Source organism: Phyllostomus discolor, chromosome 2, assembly GCF_004126475.2.
Source record: "Phyllostomus discolor isolate MPI-MPIP mPhyDis1 chromosome 2, mPhyDis1.pri.v3, whole genome shotgun sequence".
NCBI lineage: Eukaryota > Metazoa > Chordata > Mammalia > Chiroptera > Phyllostomidae > Phyllostomus > Phyllostomus discolor.
In genome coordinates this window covers 139,566,196-139,579,822 of record NC_040904.2, presented here as the reverse complement: position 1 = coordinate 139,579,822, position 13,627 = coordinate 139,566,196, and the positions used below count along the sequence as shown (strand labels likewise).

Sequence of the window (13,627 nt, the reverse complement as noted above, 5' to 3'; positions counted from 1 at the left end):
AGCTGTGTAGAGGGTCAGGAGTCACACAATGTGATGAGATATAATGAGGGTGATATGGGAGCACAGACAAGAAGCACTGAAACTATTGATGGGAAATTAAAGCTGAGTATGAGAAAGGTTTACTAAGTAAATCTGTGAATGAAGGGTGTCAAAGTGTAACAGCAGCAGCAGCAAATAACCAGGGGCAGATAAACTGTAGCATGCATAAGGACCAGGGATAGTGTCAATTTGACTACTGCGTATAGATGATAGAGGCTTAGAATGAAAGAAGAGAATGCAAATCTAAGAACATACATGAAAGATGTAAACCTTGTTAAAGAGCTTAAAATGTATCCTGAGGGTAATAGGAGGCCTAGAAAAGTTTAAAGTAAAGAAAAGGTGGAATACATTTTGGAAAAGATAGGATAAACATTGGGAGATAAGAAAGTTAAAAGTAAGGTATGAAGACTGAACCATACTTTTATGGGGTATGAAACAGGCAGGATAATATTTAGGTTCAAACAAAATGAGTTTGTTTGATCATGTTGAATATTATTATCTGACTGTGGGCCATCCCCTTAGAAGTATTCAAAAGGAGTTAATGCTGTTAATTTATCCAGTGAGAAATCTGAGATGATGGTAAATATTTGGATATTATTATTGCATTTGAAACCATGGAAATAAACATTGACAATGAGGGCAGAATTACAGAACCTCAATTAACACCAGCATTTAAGGCATTGTTCTAACAAGAAATGGGCAGGCGAGGGAGGGAAATTTGGAGGGCATATGTCACAGATACATACCAATAAAGAGAATAAACATTGCAAGAATTGGTAAGGTGGGTAACCACTGTAAGATATTCCTGAAAAATCAACTAAGATAAAAACTGGAAAGCATCCCGTGGATTTAGCAAGATATTTCTAGAATATTTAGCAACGGAAGTTTCACCAGTGATAATTGCAGAAGACAAATCATATTGACTTAAGGAGATTACAGGTTGAAACTGTGGCTGTCCAAGAAATGGGATTGCTAATGGTGTGAAAAAGATAGAAACAAGCTGAAAAGATGTAATAGAGCTCTCTCATCTTGGAAGTCAGTAGAGTGCTAAGTGGTCCATAAGGGGCGTTTAGAAGTTCCAGAATCCCCTGAAATTATAATGCAAAATTTACATGTATATGCATAAGAGCATTTCTTTGAGATGAATATTTATAGTGTGGGACTCTCAAGTCAGAGATCAAAATATTAGTAACCAGAACTGTATATAATATATTAAATATCCATTAGTATTACACACTAGGTATATAATCTTTATGATTTTCATAGACCTGAATTTATATAAGATGACAACATATTATTGTGACTGGTTTTGTTTAGAACAGGAAAACAAATCTTATCACTTTATTATAATGCATACTGTGGTATATTTTATCACTATTTGCTATATTTCACAATATTCTCTGAAAAAGATCATAAACTTCCCCTTGTTGCAATGTCCACTGCACTCCCTTCTGTGGGAGGGGTCTGCATCCCCTCTGTATTGACATAGACCAGGTCACGTTACCTTGTTGTGCAAGTGGCTGTGCCAAGGTGTAGCACAGATGTGAAGAGTCATCACAGTTTTGCCTTGGCTCTTTTTCTTTTCCACAAATCCAATAGACTCGCTAGTCCTTCAGCCTTTCTAACACATATTCATCAAAATCACACCTTGTCTAATATGTTCATATATCACTATTGTTAATATTGTTGCCATTTATAGCCATTCCCCCTCTTTTCATTCTCTATAAACACTGGAAAGGAAGGAATGAACTAAGAATTTCATATTTTTCACAGAACATATATAAATTGGGTGATGAAAGTAATATTAATTAATATGAACCCTGTAAAAATAAAACAGGCTGCACTTTTTGATGTCTTAGTGAATAAATAAAACAAAATCACAACAGACTTTAGCATAAAAAGTAAAGATGTACTCCAGTGTAGTTTTGTACAAATCAAACCATGAATGTTATTAAAGAAGGTAAAAATGAATTTTGTTTTAAATGTTCTTTGTGAATTACATTAGGAAGTAAAAGTATGAGTAAACGGCTTGAACAAATATACAAAATTTATTTTGGATATGAGGGAAGTGCAGAAAGAGTTAAGTGATCAAAAGGATCATCTGTGTAGAGGGATATCCTAGGTAGAGAGGAGTGAGACATCTAAATAATCAGACACAAGATTAAATTGCTCAAATAGGTGAAACTAAAATTTTAGTGCAAGAAGAAACTAGAGGGCATTTGAAGTAAACAACAGGAAGAGGAGGAACAAAGAGTTAACCACCTATTACATATTACTGAGACTCACTGAGCTTCTACTATATCTCACTGAGATATTTTAAAAGTAAAAAAAATGGTATCATGAATAATGATCAAATAAATGTGTGGATATGGTGATATCAAGATATATCTCTGTGTGTTTCTCCTTTGCCTATAGACAAAATCATAATTCTTTTCTTTTTATCTATAACTTCTCTCAGTGCCTATTTTCTCTATATGACACATCCATCCTCCCAGTAACTAAGACTTATAATTTTGGGGGGGGGGGGCAGCCAGGGGAGAGCTCTAACAGGGTACCTGAATACCACAAATCACACAGTCAAGTTTCCACATTTGGGGAAATAGCAGGAATCAGCACATCCAGAGTGCAGTGGATAAGCCTCACTGGGGGAAAACCACCTTCATGAACATGGTATCTCCCCTGCCAGGTAAGTATGAAGCTTGTAATTTTGGAATCTTCATTTAATTCATTCTAAAGTTGGATGCTGCATCTGATATGATACTGAGATTTGTTGAGTTTTAACCACAATTATTTCTGTTTTCCTTTCTTTCTCCAATTGTGATTCAGTATTTCATGCCACATTAGTGTAAAAGTTGTTCAACTGACCTTCTTTAATAATCTTGAAGGAGTTCAGCAAGCATAAGAGAAGTCAGGATATAGAGTCTGGGGGCAAAAAAAATGCAGGTGGTGAGATGCACTAGTAAGGTGTACTGATAAATAACAGAAAAATATTTCATCATGCAGAGCATCTAAATCCTCAGGTCCATACACAACAGGCAAGAATCCAGCAGTCAAGCAGGGGCAAATGGAACACTTGCTCAGAAGCCTGTGAGGTTTACTCAGGTGTAGACAGAAGCAGAATTGCAGCACCTGAGAACTTGCAAGAGCAAGCGAGGACACCTGCCCTAAGTAAGGGAATCAAATGTAGTATTGAAAGTATTAATTAAGCAGACTGCCTGGTGTCAAGGCCTGTCATATGCTAGCTGACCTGAGGCAGGTTATTTAAACTTTCTGTATTTCCCATTTCATCATGTGTAAAATAAGGATAAAATAGCACCTACATCATGGAATTAAGAGATCATTTATACACACAGCTAAACAAATGCCAGCTATTGTTAGCATCAGTAATTCCAGACCTGAGAAACCAGGCAGAACCTAGTATTTGCAGTTGAGATAAAAATTAGAGAGCACAGTAGACCAAATTTGTATAAGCAGATGAAAATCAGGGATGGTCTTGATAGGTAAATATATCTTCCTCTGCTCTCTTAGGTTTGAAGTTTCATCTAGATAATATACAACTAAATTGTATAGAATTTGTGTTAACATTTATGCCATCAATCTACCATTTAGTTTATTAATGAATTTATATGATCATTTCTAATATAGTTATCTTCATTACCTGTTTATTAGAATATAAACATATGGTTAGATTAGATTACTAAAGTATGAGAAACCTTTTTTACATGTTCATTTTAGGAGAAATGTTTTGGAAATGCACCTTTTTGGACTTTAAATTGTAATCCTAAATCACTTGGTATGGAGCTAAGACAGCATATGAAAAGGCAGCATTGGAAATCACTTCCTCAGATAATATCGATCCATCAACAAGACTATATGAGAGTGCTTTTAAAAAGAATAAAAACGCATGGTAAAATATTAATAATACAATTTTAATAATACAATTATTTTAAGGTTATATACATTTTAGGTCTATAGAAAAATATCCCTGTTTCAAACAATAAATTACTAATTCATCCAACAGATATTTATTGTGCCAGACACAATAGATACAACAACATGGCATGCTCTTTTTGAGCAATTTCCATAAAGATTGTTAAATCCAGATGAGCAACCTGTCAAAACAAGCAATAAATATCTATTTAAACTGTTCTAAGACAGTGATTTTCAGGCTTTGTCATCTCATAGCCTACATAAACTAATTGCTAAAATTCTGCAGCACACCCCAAAAATGTGTATTTTGCCAATCTGACAAAAAATAGCTATAATTTTGATTTATTCACATTGGATGGCTATTGTGTTGGCTGTTGTCACTTTTTTTTTAATATGAGAATCTAAGGGAAAAGAGGTCTGTGCCCTTGACTAAATATTCAGGTATCTCCTCTTTAAAAATTCTTGTGGCACACCTGTGTGCCTGCTGCAGCACACCCATTGAAAATCACATTCTAAGGTATTATTTTTACTTTAAAAATGAAAGAAGTTGTATGTGCTTAAATAGCACTATAATAATGCATACAGTAGTAGCTCACAAACTGGACTTTTCAATAAAAGAAAAATTATATATTTTTAAATGTTTAAAATATGTGTGGATAGATTGTTGTTGAATAAATTTTCATATATCAAATTCAATTTTATTTATTTATTCCTCCTACCTTACCAATATGTCATCAATTTGATGGAGTATAATAGTCTCAAGCTAACTTCTGATATGATCAAGTGTAATAGTTATAAGAAAATATTTTAACCTTCAAGTGTTTGGATTTTGCATTTCCTTAGAAAACATTTTAAAAATCTTAAATAAAATTAGACTATTAAAATAATTACTCCCTCCACATAGTATTTTCATGGTAAAATGTGACAAAATTTCCAAACAGAAGGCATATTACAGGAAGATCTTTTAAGTACTCTAAAGTAATTTGAATATTTAAGTGCATAATATCAAAAACCAAATATTAAAATTGTATAGGTATTAAACCTGAGAGTTTGTTTTTATAATATGGGAAAATTAAAATTTACTTTTTAATTTTACTTCAGGAATAAACTCAATACTCTTGTCAGATAGTGTTTAAGAATATTTTATCCTATTATGTTTACCACCATAAACATTACATTTTAAAAATTTAAACATGTAATTCATATTTTAGTTTATTCTAGAAGACATTACTTTATAGTTACATCAAAAGCTTTAATTTTAATAAATAGCATATTTTATATATAGATACTCTGAATGTAAATGCAAGCTGTACAGAAGGATTATGCACATTTAAAATTTGACCGATAATGGAAGATATGACTAATAAAAGAAGTACTATCAAAACATTATAAAATAAGTATGTAACTAAGGAATATTTCTTTTTTATCAATTACCATCTCTATAAAATGTTTTATGCCAAGTCACTCCATTAACGATTGCTGTTTCCATACATTTTTCTCCTTCCCTTTCTTCCTCCCTCCCTTTTTTTCTTTCTCTCCCTTCCTTTCTACCTTTATTATTTATATTTATATAAACTAGAGTGCTATTTCTTTCATGAATGTTCATATTAAGTATTTAATTTTGCTTTATATTATCTTACAAACCTACATTACTTGAAAAATTCTCAAATTATAATTGTACTTACTTATTTTCCTATCTTTTACTGGAATAGTATAAATTGAAGGCTGCATCTCTACCTAAAATTCCTTCAAATGATTTGATTAATTGCTTTTCTGTGACCTGAAAATATGTTTAACTTACTCAAGTGGAAAAACTATTTAAGGTTCCAGCTTTGCAGAGAACACACATAGTTGAAACATTTTAGAAAAACCTACATTGAATAAGGAATGGCACATTTTATCAATTTTAACCACATTGGTCAATCTGGTTAAAACTGATAAAACACGATGACTAGCTTATTAGCCTGCAAATTTTTATGAGTCAGGCACCACATTGATATCAGTAAGAGTAATCCAATATTTTGTTTCTTTGTCATTTATCTATCATAGAACAAAAGAACTCCACAGATGCATGAGCTGACTTAGTGCAGACTTACAATTTTTATTTTATGATCACTTAGTGGGTATTAAAAGAAGTAGTCTTTCCTTAAGAAATTAGATCAAGATGTTCAGGATAACCTTCAGATGGTGACCTTTGTTCTTGTCAACTTTGGCTATTTATAGGTCTTGGTTTCAAGGTTAATGATGTTATATCCATTATGCTGTTAGTTTTCTTGGATAAATCAGATTGTGAATGATATCATTGTAGTGCAAGTTTTTCACATCAGGAATCATTCTGGCCATGTACTTCATAATGTAATTATTGTGGAAAAAAAGTATATTAAAATATAGTCTTATTAAATGACACTTTTAAACTGAGTGCTACCACTACACTTTCATTTAGAGCTTTGAACATAAAGTCACTTTCAAAACTAACGTAAAAAGACAGAAACACAGAGTAAAACAAATATATTTGCTTATCTTTGTGTGATAGATTGAAAAATATTCTATGTATTTATTTAGATATAGTATATCTATACTATATATAGATATACTCTATATAGATATACTATCGAGATCACAGGTGGCAAACACAAGGCCCACAGGCCAAATCCGGCCCTCCACCTTGTTTCATCCAGCCCAGCATCTTATTTCTACAGAGTGGCAGCACCAAGCTTTTGCTTAACTGTTAAGGAGTGGTTACATTTACACAGTCCTAAAATTGCACTCAGCCCTTTGAAGGCAACCATGAGGCTCATGTGGCCTCCAGTGAAAATGAGTTTGACACCCCTGATCTAGATAAATACATATGTGGAAGACAATAAAACTCATTATGCTACGATCCTCCAAAGAATTTCAAGTAGAGTTAGTTCAAATGGTAAGTAGAAGTTGTGCTGGGTGGAGCTTAAAATGCATTTCTGTTTCTAAGTCCTTTTTGTACAATTAATAAATTTACATGTAAGATACTTGAGAGTAATATATAATTTTCATAAGGCCAATTCTTTTCTCCCATGACATATGACAATGTTCTGTGAACTAAAAAGAGTCAATCCTTACTAATAATATTAATATAATTAATAAAACATTTCCTATAAGAAAATTGGGCCATAAATATTAGAGTTCATTTTCTGTTTCATACAAAAGTTTAGAATTAAAGCTAAAACTAAAGTAAAATACTTTCTCTTATAATATGCATTTCTGATTAGGTAGAAAATAAAATGTTTTCTAATATTAGACAATAAAAATAATGAATATGGAAAATCCATAGTAGATCAACATGAGGCAAATTTTTAAAATGCCACTTTGAACTTGTATATCTATTTCCTTTGCCAAATTCAGGAAGTTTCTTTCATTATTTTTTCAAATAAGTTTTCAATTTCTTGCTCTTTTCTCCTTCTGGCATTCCTATGATTTGGATGTTGACACTTTTGGAGATGTCCCAGAGTCTTCTTATTTTCTCTTCATCTTTTTTGAATTATTGTTTCTTCATTCTGTTCTGTCTGATTGTTTATTTCTTCCTTATGTTCCAAATCATTGATTTGAACCCTGGCTTTCTTCCTCTCAGTGTTGGTCCTCTGTGGATTTTTTTTTTTATTTCAGTTAGTGTAAAAAGAACAGAGAGCCCCAAACAAGTTGGACCCAAAGAGAAACATACCAAGACACACTGTAATTAAAATCCCAGAGGTTAAAGATAAGAAGAGAATCTTAAAAGCAGCAAGAGAAAAGTATAGAGTTACCTATAAAGGAGTTCCCATAAGACGATCAGCTGATTTCTCAAAAGAAACTTTACAGGCAAGAAGTATTCAAAGTGATGAAAAGCAAGGACCTACATCCAAGATTCCTCTATTTAGCAAAGCTATCATGTAGAATTGAAGGGCAGACAAAGTGCTTCCCAGACTAGGTAAAGCTAAAGCAGTTCATTATCGTCAAGCCTTTATTATATAAAATGTTAAAGGGACTTAAGAAAAATAAGATCAAAACTATGAACATTAAAATGACAGCAAACACAACTATCAGCAACTGAATCTAAAAAATAAAAACAAAAACAAACTAAGCAAACAGCTAGAACAGGAAGAGAATTAGAGCTATGAAGATCATTTGGAGAGTTATCAATGGGGAGGAGAGTAGGGGAAAGAGAGAATGCGGAAAAGGTACAGGGACTAAGAAGCATAATTCGTGGGTACAAGACAGGCAGGGGGAGGTTAAGATAAGTATAGGAAGTACAGAGCCAAAGAACTTATGTACATGACCCATGAATGGGAACTAAGCGGGGGGATTGCTGGAGGTAAGGGTGATAGCAAGTAGAAGGAGATAAAGGGGGAAAACTTGGACAACTGTAATAGCATAATCAGTAAATTATACTTTAAAATGCCACTCTGAGATCTACTTCAAGAAATTATTTATCCAAGAAGGTCATTAGATCATCATTATGATAGCTCAGTTGAAAGAATGTATAAAAGTTTTTTTTAAATCTGCCAAAACCTAACAACTATGATGTCATGTTCTAAAGAATGAGGTAGGAGGTTTTTCTTTATTTGAACATAATTTGGTGAAACTGAGAGAAAAATTATAAAAACACAATTATTTTCTCTTCTACATCCATCAGTGTTTGGCTACAGGTCAAAGGAAGGGTAGTTTATTATCTTTAAGGTTTTGTTCTGGGACCTTTTAAATTTACACTTTACATTGCAACTAATAATGTAATAAATTATGTCACAGATCTATTGATCAATATAAATGATGTATAATGTAACTTCACTATCACATAAAATTGTTCAATATTATTTATCAAAGGAGTTAATGTCTCTTGTTATTTTACACCTTTTTAGAGGACATTTAGTCTCCTCCAATGACAAGAAAGGTAAAACCATAAGAAGCTGGTGCATGCCTTGGAATTCCCTGTCACTGAGTGAATTAAAAGCACCTCCTGCAATTTGCATCTTCAACATGTTTCCCACTGGTATGCCCTCTTTGTTTTCTTTGTACATAGCAACCTGACAATGGAAATATCTATAGCAGGTGCATAAATCATAAGTCTATTGATTGTAGCTATCCATTTTAATCACATTTTAGGGGCTCTAAAATTACAAGCATGGCATTCAGAAAAATGATCTCTGTCCTCGAATTGCAACTGTAGTCACAACATTTAAGCATCTGTCCTCACAATTTGCCTTAATGTTTCATCATGCACTTCATCCTGCACAATAGATTGAAGTTTATATGAGAGACATGGCTTTGGCATATGAATTCATATTACCTTTTGGAAATTAAGATATATATTTAATTCAATACTCACATAAAGCTCAGTTATCTTCCTTTTATATTATAATCTGTCATTTTACATTCAAATTATCTTGATATCAAAAGTCCTGCTGTTTTGCTCTTCTCCACTAGAATAGAAAACTAACAATAGAAATGTTCAGTGATGAAACCATGGTTACACTAGAAGTTCTGCATTAGTCAGATATGCTATTAATTTGTTTTATGTCCATCATTTTAGTGTTTTAAAACAGGTTCTATTCATAAGGGAGGTACAGTAGGAGAAAAGGTTTTAAAATATCAGCTAATATTAAACAATATCAAAGGCTCACAAATAAAACAGAAATAAAGTATATGCTTTCATTTACTAAATGTAAAATAGCATTATATAGATAAGAATCATCATTATAAAAGTTTACAATAGGTTTTGAAATACAATTAATGTCCTGTAATGTTTTAAAAGAATGTCATATAAAGAGGATATTTTGGATATTTTCAGTTTGCCCTGAATAGATTTACTACCTATTTCTTCCTATTAAGTGTGTGCTACTTAGAATGGGAATTAGTTTTAATAATTAAACTGAAGTCACATGCTAATTTTTTTAGTTCAATTAATAATCTTATTATTTATATGTTTACAGATATGGTATCTTTCATGTGTATTGTTTTCCTATATGACAAAAATGCTACCTTCTAAACCATATTTTAAGTTTTTCACCACTACAAAAATCTGTTAAATTATTTTGACTTATTCTGAGAGCAAGTGAGCTATTTTGTTAAAAAATATTCAAACACATTGAATGAAATAAATAGTATCATGGAATGATATATGCCTTTGATAACCATAGTATTGTTAAAATGCTGTGGAAGATGGGACAGCTATATCTATGAAATTTCTTCTCTTGCAAATATGTAGAAAATCATCTCATTCAGTTTCTCTTGCAGTGGTGAAATATAGAAAGAAATAGACTGATGTTTATATTGTTAGACAATGAGAAAGTCATATTCTTATAATAGAATATATGTTTTCTCATTTTTAAGTTTTTACTAGTCACTATATCATGTACCTTAATAATGAAGAAACCTTATTTTTATCAGCAATAGCATATAAACAGATATTGATTTTTTCCAGTAGTGGCATAAATAATAAACAGATGGAATGACACAGCCCAATTTAGACAATAAACTAAACCTTAACAAGTTACACTGTTATATGAGAAGTGATGTAATGACAGAACTGAACCAAAGTTTTTAAACAGATTAATTATTTAATTATATCTCAAACAGCAGCTCTGTTGGTTTTCAACTCTTAAAAAATTGTTCTTCAACCTTAGAAGAGTTTCAGAAATTTTAACCCAGAACTGTAAAAACTATTATACAGAATTTTTGTTTCCATAAAAACATTTGGAGCTAAATTTTATTGAGATTCTGGGTGATAGTGAAAATTTATTATCTTGAGCCAGAATTATGTTTATCGAATACTTTATTAACATCCTTGTTATAAGTACTATGAATATTTTGCATCTCTAAAGGTGATCCTTCAATCTCCACTTGAAAATTCAGACCTAATTATCACAGCATTTCATAAAAATTAGAACCCATTACTGCCATGAATACCATCTTAATATTTTCTCTCTTATTTAATGTATTTTAAAATGAAACTCATTTCAAACTACTACTAAAGACTTTGTCTTCATAACTTATTATTTTACTTTCCCTTCATAAGTGTATTTTTTTCTATTATTTATGTTGGATCTAATTCACTTTAGGCTTGCTACATACAAGTACAAATGAACTTTTTATGGCATGTTCAAGATTCACTGAAATTGGTTTTCAATATATGCCTGTGCTCTGGAGCTCTCTCCATGCTTTGTTCTATCAACCTCTCCCTTTATTTTGACTCATTATTATGAAAAACATATAAACCTGTTCAAGTCTCATCTACCTTTTAAATCCCTCCAAAGATCCATCCATCTATCAATTACTGCTCTGGATCTCTTCCCATTTACAGCCAATCTTCTTGACATAGTCATCCATTATCTCTCCATTTCATTTGCTTCCATTCATTCTGAAACACACACCAGAATTCTCTAACTAAGGTCAACTTTGAGCTTCTTATTGCTAACCTAAATGGGCACTTGCCAGGCTTCGTCTAACCTGAGATCCCAGAAACAATAGACTATGTTGACGATCCTGTTTCTCAAAACTCTTTCTTCCCTTCAGGTTTCCTAAAACTATATCCCCTAATTTAGCTCCTAACCAGAATGACACTATTTCTTGGTTTGCTCAAGAAAACCTTGGATTATGCTTACTGTAATAGGATAATATTCATTGTTATATTTGGCCAATATTTTTAAAATAAAATTTTACTATGAACTCTTGTATTAAGTAGGCCAAATGTATTTGGTAAACTGGTACTTCAAAATGTCCAGCTTATGCTATTATCTTGCTTAGAATGTGAAAAACATAGGCAATATGTAGAATTCTCATTATTATTATTATGAGATTGTCATTAAAATGTCCTTGGACATGATCTTATATAGCCTGTAGATTGAGTTTACATCACAATATATTTGAACAGAGCAAAAGTTAGAGATAGCATGATCAGTCTTTATTTATTTCTGTGCCTTCTCCAAATAGGATGCTTAAATTCTTTAAAAATGTAGTTCTAAGTGAACCCTCAGAATCATTGATTTGAAATACACAATATTTTACATAATTTAAAAAATATATGTTGCTAATGTTTTTTATCTGAAATTTCTGTCCACATTAGATGCTTTTCTTTCTCTTATATGCACACCCATTCACAGTAAAGGCTCTCCTATTATTGGACTTATTTTTGCACTTATTATGCCTTACTAATTATTTCTTATAGTAGAAGAGTGGAATAATCTACTCAGGGCACATACTTTTAAGAAATATACATACATTTCTTGTCAGGGACCCTGGTAGACAGATTGCAGCGGGCACCGCTCACATTCATTAGAGTTGATGATAAGCGATACATGGCTTTCAACTGGGGCACTTGTCCTTGAGCACACTGCTCAGAGAACACTTGCTATTCTCAATGTCTGAGTTTAGAGTTTTTGGAACTGTAGTCTCTAAAGATGTATATAACCATATTAATGCTAAACTAATGCATTCAAGAAGCTTAATTGGGGTATAGGAGAAATGTTACTGTTTTTCAATTGCTCAGCATCTTCACTGTCCTATTTGAAACAATTCATTTAAGTTTCTTGAACAAAATCTATATTTGTCACACTTTCATTTCCTTTTCTACCAAGAGACATAATTATTCTGAACAAACTTCTCATATTTCTACTTATTTAATATCTCTAAAGTGATTTTAAAATAGGAACATATTAAAAGATTTTCTTTAACTTAATTCACAAACCAACCTCCAATAATGTGAATATTTTGCAATTTTTAAGAAAACAAAATATATTAAAAATATATTTAGAAATTTAGAAAGAAAGTCAATAAAAACTGCTGAAGATATATGTGATTTCACTATGACAATTCTAAATTACTAAGTCAATATAGGGTAACAGTTATTACTATCACTTTATTGGGCAGTAGAAGTTTTATCTTCTCTACGTCTCCATGTAAGAGGCCAAGAGTGAGGGGAAGATGAGAAACTTGGAAGGGAGCAAATCCTGACATGCTGTCTGTGAATTGCATCTTTGTGAAATGGTCTGGATAAAGCCCTGTGTTCCCTCCCTCAGCCCTGTGGTGAACCTACATGCTTCAACTGCTGCAGCTTTGGCCCTGGATGATTAAATCCAACACTAGCACCAGGGTGTGAAGTTGCTAGGGAGAAAACTTGAAAAGATACTTATACATAGCTGCAATTGGTGTTCTCTGGATTAATAAGGAGCCCAATGTAATTTAATTCATTTCAAGTCAGTGAAGCTACCAATCTACCTGTGGAAGAAAATTATGCTTATCTCTGTTTAACATTTAGGAGAGAATTACCTATTTGTGCTGCTTGCTCCCCTCAGTCCTTAATTGCATTGGAATTAAAAGATGCTTTTAATTCCAATGTAAACAGACGTGTCTGTCTGTACAATTTCATCCTTTAGCACGTTGTCAAATTTTTGCAACAGCTTTGTAGTCTCCCTTAGCCACTTCTCATGTCTTGCAGCATCTGCTGTCAAGAGACCTGCCCAAGACAGTGATTTGATGGTGGTGCTCTTGGCTCAGAAAAAGCTGCAAGCTTATGAATGTCATGGAATCTTTCACATGAGGGCTTCTCAAATTCTCTAGTAATGATTATTCCAATCAATGATCTGACAAAATCATATGCTGTGCTGTGATACTGATTGTTTGTATGTGTAAAATGTCTCTCCAATTATATTTT

At 32.3% G+C, this 13,627-nt stretch overlaps 1 non-coding gene across 1 annotated transcript; it reads right to left on the bottom strand.

The window, feature by feature from the left end:
* Positions 1–2,569: 2,569 nt before the first annotated feature.
* On the bottom strand, positions 2,570–2,733 carry LOC114514302. The gene has a single exon (XR_003686022.1). It is a non-coding gene; the product is annotated as a U1 spliceosomal RNA (small nuclear RNA).
* Positions 2,734–13,627: the final 10,894 nt, after the last annotated feature.